The sequence below is a fragment of the Pinus tabuliformis genome, chromosome 2_2 (genome assembly GCF_031772625.1).
Source record: "Pinus tabuliformis cultivar Carrire ecotype Pingquan chromosome 2_2, CPIR1, whole genome shotgun sequence".
Classification (NCBI taxonomy): domain Eukaryota; kingdom Viridiplantae; phylum Streptophyta; class Pinopsida; order Pinales; family Pinaceae; genus Pinus; species Pinus tabuliformis.
In genome coordinates, this window is record NC_142300.1 from 915,170,772 (window position 1) to 915,179,998 (window position 9,227).

General features: G+C 41.6%; 1 long non-coding RNA gene across 1 annotated transcript; it reads right to left on the bottom strand.

Moving 5' to 3' along the window:
* Positions 1–1,159: 1,159 nt before the first annotated feature.
* On the bottom strand, positions 1,160–1,863 carry LOC149196008 (uncharacterized). The gene is made up of 3 exons (XR_016255201.1): positions 1,795–1,863; positions 1,614–1,688; positions 1,160–1,513 (listed from the first exon to the last, which is right to left on the bottom strand). It is a non-coding gene; the product is annotated as an uncharacterized LOC149196008 (long non-coding RNA).
* Between the last annotated feature and the right edge of the window lie 7,364 nt (positions 1,864–9,227).

The following is a 9,227-nucleotide window of genomic DNA, read 5'->3' on the forward strand; positions in this document are numbered from 1 at the left end:
AGTGCAGTGGATCTCAAGGTTGGGAGGTTAAGAGCAAAAACACTACAGGTGACTTCTGAAAGTAAGAACTTCAGTGGCAGGAATAACCAGGTACGCTTCCTCTAGATGGTTAAAGAAAAAGATCAGGTATTTAAAGAACAAGTTTGTATTATTTCTTTTAAGATATTGTGATATGATAGCTAGGATAAAATTACGGTTCTTTTCCAAGAAACTGGGATGGGAGGTGTGACTGTGTCACATCTGCAGAATGTATTCATTTAAGCTCGCACAGTTACTATGTGCTCAGCTTGGAGCCAACTAAGAACTGCGGAAATGATATGAGGCATCGGTACCAAATAACAGTAGGAGAATCAGAGTTCTGAAGTAAACCGAAAACCATAATAGTGCATGGTTCTGAAGTGTAAAGACCTGAGAAGCCGGGAAAAGCCGAGCTAACTATATACAGTAATTTGACACAGAAACTGATAAAGGAAACAATATAAAAGTCAAGCTGTAGTTACAAACTTTCTCTGCATGCAATTATTCCTTAGAGTAAAACTGTGTAAACCGAAAACGAAGTAATGTAAATAAGGGTTGGTACATGAACTATACGGTATTAACTGGTGCCTTGCAAAAATGGAATATCATATAAAAATCAATAACCCAGAAATTATATTATCATTTCAACTAACGTCTGTATAGCGAAATATTGAAAGGAAACAGTGATGTAAAGCGAAGCATTGTATAGCATAAACATTGATGCATATCAAACCCTAACATCAGGCTTGGAACGGTTCCATTCACGGGTGACAAGCCAAGTATTTGAGCATACTGTACAGAAATAAGATATAGCATCGAACTAAATATTAAGTAAAGCATACAGTCGAATGACAGCCGTTTAACTTGCTAGTTGTGTTACGGCAAAGCTTGTGCGCGAAAGGTTAGATGCTACATTCATAATACGAATGCAGGTCTACCCTTGTCGCTGTACATACATGCATAAAAGAATGTGAGCCGAGTTGTAGGAAACGAATATCAGTGAAACCTTTCGGATCCATACCATAGAAACCCTAATGCATTAGAAATGTCATAACTGTAAATGCTATCGAGTATGGAAAGAAGCGGTAGCTAAACACTCTGTACATTAACTTTTATATACACCAGAACGAAGATTCAATTGTCCATTAACAGATATTGACATTTAAATATTCAGGAAAACAGAGTCATTATGAAACTGTGATAAAGTATATCATTAGCCATGAGAAAGTCCAGGCCGGATAAACAGCGGTAAACCGCAGATGATAAATATTACAACTGTATATAAAGTTATGCATATCCTTACAAATCTGTTAGAAGCTCGACAGAGCTTTCCCCAAACAGGCAATGACAAACAAGTCTGAGTCCTTAGCTAATTTCATATATAAAAGAATAACTAAGGCGTGGAAGCCATAACCCTAGGGTTTCAAGCTGGAAAGACCGCCAAAATGAGGCCGCCAAACTTAATCGCATAAGGGTTTGGAACCCTGTATCTAACCTGAGACATTAGGCAGAATACAAGCCTATCTCAGCTGTAATCATTCCTTAATAATGCAATAATTCATTGTCAACGAATTCGCAAACGAAATCAGGCATACCTTGAAGTGCCATGGCAGCTAACCCTCCGGCGTCCTGTGGAAGCAAGCTGTGGTCAGCGTCGGACCCGTTCCAAACTGTTAAGCCAACCATGAAAATGGTCAGGGTATAAATAGATTATATGAATAACAATAACCAGAAATCTAACTGTAAGTGTAATACTTAAGGAGTACGCGGTCGAACCTGTGCAAGGCAGAGGAGAGATGAACCAGGAAAGTTGCAGACAGAACTGTCGAAGGAGCTCGGCTGTTGCTAAAGGAGCAAATGAACCCAATGACGAATCCAATGAACATATATATGCAATGTCAAACCCTAAATTAAGCTGGGCCGTCCGATGAGGGTGAGTGATCGCCATCGTTGGATTAGGCGGGAGGCCTAGCACAAACCCCGGAGCAGGTCAAACCCTCTCGGATCACATGGGCAGCACGTGAAGATGGGCCATCTGGCCACGGAGGGTTGTAAGCTGGCTCATTCACTCTGCCATTTGGCATCAAATATTCATAGCGGATAGCAAACAATCAAAGCCAATGTTATATCACATAAGTTATCAAATATTGGTATTACAGAAGCTTAGTTAAGTATGGGTTAAGTTATATATAGAGCCGCTATATGTATTAACCAAACTTTATGATAACTATTATATGCCTATAGTTATTACATGCGTAAGGGGATTACGTTGTGCGAGTTGTGGCGGATCACGCTCAAGTTTAGGAGTACAGTAGTTTATGGGGTGGGTAATGGTGAATTACCACACTATATTATATATATATATATAAATTATCACTGTTTTTCTTGAATTATCAAGAGATCGTGACAATGTGGTATCAGAGCAGAGGTTTCAAAACTGTGGCCTCTGGAACAGCAAAAATCATCTTAAATGTATATATAGTAACAATGCAACTAATTACCTTTCTTGTGTACAACCAGGAGAACTATACCGAGACAGCTACCTGCTAACAGTTATATAGTAAGATGGAGGAAATGCCGGGAGCTGGCGGCATCCCTCAAGAAAATGCAGGGCTGTGGGTACAGCTTGGTGCTGAGACACGCAGTACCAATCAGGCAATACTGCAAACAGTTCAGGAGCTGAAAGGTGAGATGGCGCGTCTACGAGAGGACAATGCGCGATTAACAATGGAACAAGAAAGAATACTGAAAAGCCTGTCAGATAAACAAAATCCACCCTTAGCCAGCCCTAGTGCAGAACAGCAAAGGGGCACTGAGGAACGAAATTACGCACCTGAGCTTTCAGAAGAACAGGAAGACCATTCTGATAATGTGCAAGAGCAGCAAACCTCCAAGCGACAGAAAACGGAATTACAGGGAGAATTTCGAAAAATCAAACCTCCACTTTTCGATGGAGAGCAGGAAGAAGCAGCAGAAGCCTGGCTGATTAATATTAATAAATATTTCCAACTTTATGAATATGATCAAAATCTGAAGGCGCGGCTGGCTATTTTTCAGTTGCAAGGCAAAGCCACCTTGTGGTGGGAAGAGATTAAAATTGTGAAGGGAGTAAGTGAGCAAAGCATAACCTGGGAAAAATTTCAGAAATATTTTAAGGAGAGGTATTTAACTGAGCGCTTTTATGATGAGAAGGCGCGAGAATTCCATGACTTACGGCTAGGACAGAAGTCCATGGACGAATTCATAAATCGCTTCACTTCTCTGCTTCGTTATGTGCCATACATAAAAGAGGAGAAGGCCAAGGTGCAGAGGTTTGTGAGTAGCCTACCAGCTTATATAAGGGAACGAATTGAGTTTGACAATCCCCGAACTATGGATGAGGCAATTCGGAAGGCTAGAATTTGCTACCAGCAGAACAAACAAAAGGGAGAAATTCCAAACAGGAAATGGAATGAAAGAAAAGGTAGCAGAATTGCTGGAAACAACAAAGGCAGCCGCGGAAATGGTGGTAAAGGAGCTGGAAAGGGGCAGTTTAACAGAAGCACAAACAAGGGTACCTTCCGGCCTAAGCCAAGCGAGAGCAGGATTAGTGAACTCCCTGCTAAATCAGAGGTTGAGGGAACCAGACCTCCAGTTCAGTGCTGGGTGTGTGAAGGACCGCACTACGCTAGAAATTGTCCACAGCGTAAAAGAACTGATCAAATATCTCAAGTCCATGAAGCTTCAACTGTTGGGGATGTGGCGCGCAGCGTACCAAGGATCAATGCAGCATTAGAGGACCGGCAGGCGGAATACCAACCTTCCATGGTGAAATTAGAAGGTAAGATTTCAAACCTTTCTGTAGCTGTACTTATTGATCCAGGAGCTACTTTAAGTTATGTTAGTCCAAAAGTAGTGGAACACTGTAAGCTACCACCAGAAAAGTTCAAAAACCCATGGTTGGTCCAGTTAGCTACGGGAGCCAAAAGGCGGGTTTTAGCTAAAGTTAATAACTGTTCTTTCAGTATAGCTGGACAGCCCGTAACAGCAGACCTGAATGTACTTCCGTTAGGCTCCTATGACATTCTTATTGGCATGGATTGGCTGGAAAAGCACTGGTCATTGGTGAATTGCAAAACCAAGACCATATACTACAAAGATGATTTGGGACAGCAGCAGGAATTGCAGGGAATTAAACATCCTGTTCAGATTCGACCTATCACTGCAACTCAGTTAGCTAAATGTATAAGAAAGAAATGTCAGATCTATGCCATACAGGTTGGCTATGCGAATCAGAAAGATAAGATGTCTGCATTAAACGATATTCCAGTGGTACAGGAATTTACAGATGTCTTTCCTGAAGAGGTACCGGGTTTGCCTCCAAGAAGGGACATAGACTTCACTATAGAATTAATACCAGGGGCAGCACCAGTATCGCGGGCACCGTACCGGATGAGCATACCAGAGTTAACGGAATTGAAAATGCAGCTCCAGGAGCTGTTGGAGAAACAGTACATTCGACCCAGTGTGTCACCCTGGGGAGCTCCAGTATTGTTCGTGAAGAAGAAGGATGGGACCCTTCGCATGTGCATAGATTACCGGCAGCTGAATAAGCTCACGGTCAAAAACAAGTACCCTCTACCCAGAATAGATGAACTCTTTGATCAAGTGAAAGGGGCAAAAGTGTTCTCCAAAATTGATCTGCGATCTAGTTATCATCAGATCAGGATTAAGGATGAGGACATTGCCAAAACTGCTTTCCGGACACGCTATGGGCACTACGAATTTGTAGTGCTACCTTTTGGTTTAACCAATGCACCTGCTACTTTTATGTGCATGATGAATAACGTGTTTCACAGGTTTTTGGACAAGTTTGTACTGATATTCATTGATGACATATTGATATATTCTCGTTCCCAACAGGAACATGAGGAGCACCTTAGATTGGTGTTACAAACTCTTCGGGAGCATCAGCTATATGCTAAGTTTAGCAAATGCGATTTCTTCAAAGAGGAAATTCAGTATTTGGGCCATGTGATTACGAAAGAGGGAATTGCAGTTGACCCTGAGAAGATAAAATCTATTATGGAATGGCCTATACCCAAAGACGTTGCTGATATCAGATCCTTTATGGGGTTAGCTGGCTATTACCGGAGGTTTGTGGAAGGCTTTTCTAGGATAGCCTATCCTATTACCTCATTGCAAAAGAAAGGAAAGATATTCAGATGGACAGCAGAGTGTCAACAGAGTTTTGACCGCTTGAAGCATCTCCTCACCACTGCACCCATCCTGAGGATCGCTGATCCTAATAAGGATTACGTGGTGTGCACCGATGCAAGCAAGGAGGGCGTGGGAGGAGTACTAATGCAGGAAGGAAAAGTAATAGCATATGAATCAAGGAAACTAAAAGAGCATGAGCAGAGATACTCTGCTTACGATTTAGAGTTAACTTCTGTGATTCACGCACTAAAGATGTGGCGACATTACCTTCTTGGGAAGAAATTTCTGTTGTTAACAGATCATCACAGTTTGACGCATTATTTCAGCCAACCTACCTTGAATGCGAGGCAAGGCCGTTGGGCAGATTTTCTAAGTGGGTTTGACTTTGAAATAAAGCATTTAAAGGGCAAAGAAAATCGGGTGGCAGATGCCTTAAGTCGAAAGGTTCATTGCTTATGTGAACTTTCAGCCAGCAGGTGGCGGAGTTCACTGGTTGAACAAATAAAAACAGCAGCAAATGACGACTCTGAATATCAGCATTTAAAACAGCAGGTACAGCAATCTGATAATGGAAGGTTACAGCAAGGGTACACATTGGATAATGCTGGATTGCTGTATTTTAATAAAAAAATGGTTGTACCTGACTCAAATGACCTTAAGAAACTGATTCTAGATGAGTTCCACATCAGCCACTACACTGGCCACCCAGGGTACCAAAAGATGGTCACGGCACTCAAGAAAGAGTATTACTGGCCAGGAATGAAGAAGCAGGTGGTGGAATACTTGGCAAGGTGTTTGGAATGCCAGCAAATTAAGGCGGAACATCAACACCCAGCGGGACTGTTGCAGCCTTTGCCTATTCCGGAATGGAAATGGGAAACCATTTCCATGGATTTTGTAACCGGGTTACCACGAACAAAGAAGGGCAATGATTCTATTATGGTCGTGGTTGATAAATTGAGTAAAGCAGCGCACTTCATACCTGTGCAGTCCACTTACAAGGCGGTACAAATCGCGCATCTCTTTATGCAAAATGTGTTCCGTTTGCATGGAATGCCAAAGGTAATCATATCGGACCGTGATGTGAAATTCACTTCCACCTTCTGGAGAACATTGTTTGCTGAGTTGGGCACTCAGTTGAATTTTAGCACGGCTTATCACCCACAGACCGATGGTCAAACTGAGCGAGTCAATCAGGTATTGGAAGACATGTTGAGGGCGAATGTGATGCTAAAGCCTAGTCAATGGGAAGAGTATCTGCATCTGGTCGAATTTGCCTATAATAATGGGTATCATACCTCAACCCAGTTAAGTCCCTTTGAGGTTCTGTATGGGCGAAAGTGCCGCACACCCTCAAGTTGGAGTGGACTGGAGGATAAGCTGAGTTTGGGTCCGGAAATGTTAAAAGACATGGAAGATATGGTGAAGAGAGTGCGAGCAAATTTAAAGGCTGCACAAGACAGACAGAAAAGTTTCGCGGACAGGAAAAGAAGATTTGCAGAATACAATGTGGGTGACCATGTGTTTGTAAGGATTCAAACCAGAAGGAGCACACTGCAGTGGAGTGGGTGCGCCAAGCTGGCTCCTTGATACTTTGGACCGTTTCAGATCTTAGCTAGAGTGGGGCCTGTGGCCTACCAACTTGCTTTGCCCAGTCATATTAAGATTCACAATGTGTTTCATGTTTCTGTCCTAAAGAAATATGTGTATGACCCTAGACATGTTATTCAATGGCAAGATGTGCGGGTAAGAATTGATCTGGTTGGTTTGATTATACAACTATATTCAATAGGAAATTGATTAAGTACTGGTTGTTTGCAGGTCGAACCGGAAGGCGGGGTCCTGGTCGAACCACAGAGCATTCTCGACCGGAGAGAAGTGCGGCTGCGGAAACGGGTTATTACCCAAATTAAGGTGCTGTGGCAGCACTATGGCCCTGAGGAGGCTACGTGGGAAGACGAGGAACTTTTCAGAAAGGCTTACCCGAATTTATTTAATGAGAATGGACATCGGGACGATGTCCAATCCCAGGGGGGGAAGATGTAATAACCTCGGTAACTTGTAATTCTAGATAATTACTGTGGTAAAAACAATATGAGTGATAACTTGTTATTATTAAAAGACATTGTTATTTTTTTTGAAAGTGAATATAATGAACTATTTTGCACATGTGTTGGATGAAATGCTGGCAGCCTCCAAAAGGAGGATTTTCTATTAAAAGAAAATTAATCAGTTATGAAACTGAAAAAACAACTGCCTCTCACCCAAGGAAAAGTCCTGCGAGGAAAACCTCTGGGCTGTTGATGAACAGGCAGAGGAAAGATTCCGGAGAGAGAGTGCAGAGTGGAAAGATTGGGTTAAGTCTGGTTGTGATCAGATAGCCCAGCACAGTGGTGCATGAGTCTTGTTGAGGGCTGCAGGCCTGCAAGACGGCTCGGGGGGAGAATCCAGTGCAGTGGATCTCAAGGTTGGGAGGTTAAGAGCAAAAACACTACAGGTGACTTCTGAAAGTAAGAACTTCAGTGGCAGGAATAACCAGGTACGCTTTCTCTAGTTGGTTAAAGAAAAAGATCAGGTATTTGAAAGTACTAGTTTGTATTATTTCTTTTAAGATATTGTGATATGATAGTTAGAATAAAATTACGGTTCTTTTCCAAGAAACTGGGATGGGAGGTGTGACTGTGTCACATCTGCAGAATGTATTCATTTAAGCTCGCACAGTTACTATGTGCTCAGCTTGGAGCCAACTAAGAACTGCGGAAATGATATGAGGCATCGGTACCAAATAACAATAGGAAAATCAGAGTTCTGAAGTAAACCGAAAACCATAATAGTGCACGGTTCTGGAGTGTAAAGACCTGAGAAGCCGGGAAAAGCCGAGCTAACTATATACAGTAATTTGACACAGAAACTGATAAAGGAAACAATATAAAAGTCAAGCTGTAGTTACAAACTTTCTCTGCATGCAATTATTCCTTAGAGTAAAACTGTGTAAGCCGAAAACGAAGTAATGTAAATAAGGGTTGGTACATGAACTATACGGTATTAACCGGTGCCATGCAAATATGAAATATCATATAAAAACCAATAACCCAGAAATTATATTATCATTCCAACCAACGGCTGTACAGCGAAATATTAAAAGGAAACAATGATGTAAAGCGAAGCATTGTATAGCTTAAACATTGATGCATGTCAAACCCTAACATCAGGCTTGGAAACGGTTCCATTCACGAGTAACAAGCCAAGTATTTGAGCATACTGTACAGAAATAAGATATAGCATCGAACTAAAATATTAAGTAAAGCATACAGTCGAATGACAGCCGTTTAACTTGCTAGTTGAGTTACGGCAAAGCTTGTGCGCGGAAGGTTAGACGCTACATTCATAATACGAATGCAGGACTAACCCTTGTCGCTGTATATACATGCATAAAAGAATGTGAGCCGAGCTGTAGAAAACGAATATAAGTGAAACCTTTCGGATCCATATCATAGTAACCCTAATGCAATAGAAATATCATAACTGTAAATGCTATCGAGTATGGAAAGAAGCGGTAGCTAAACACTCTGTACATTAACTTTTATATACACCAGAACGAAGATTCAATTGTCCATTAACAGATATTGACATTTAAATATTCAGGAAAACAGAGTCATTATGAAACTGTGATAAAGTATATCATTAGCCATGAGAAAGTCCAGGCCGGACAAACAGCGGTAAACCGCAGATGATAAAATTACAACTGTATATAAAGTTATGCATATCCTTACAAATCTGTCAGAAGCTCGAAAGAGCTTTCCCCAAAACAGGCAATGACAAACAAGTCTGAGTCCTTAGCTAATTTCATATATAAAAGAATAACTAAGGCGTGGAAGCCATAACCCTAGGGTTTCAAGCTGGACAGACCGCCAAAATGAGGCCGCCAAACTTAATCGCATAAGGGTTTGGAACCCTGTATCTAACCTGAGACATTAGGCAGAATACAAGCCTGTCTCAGCTGTAATCAT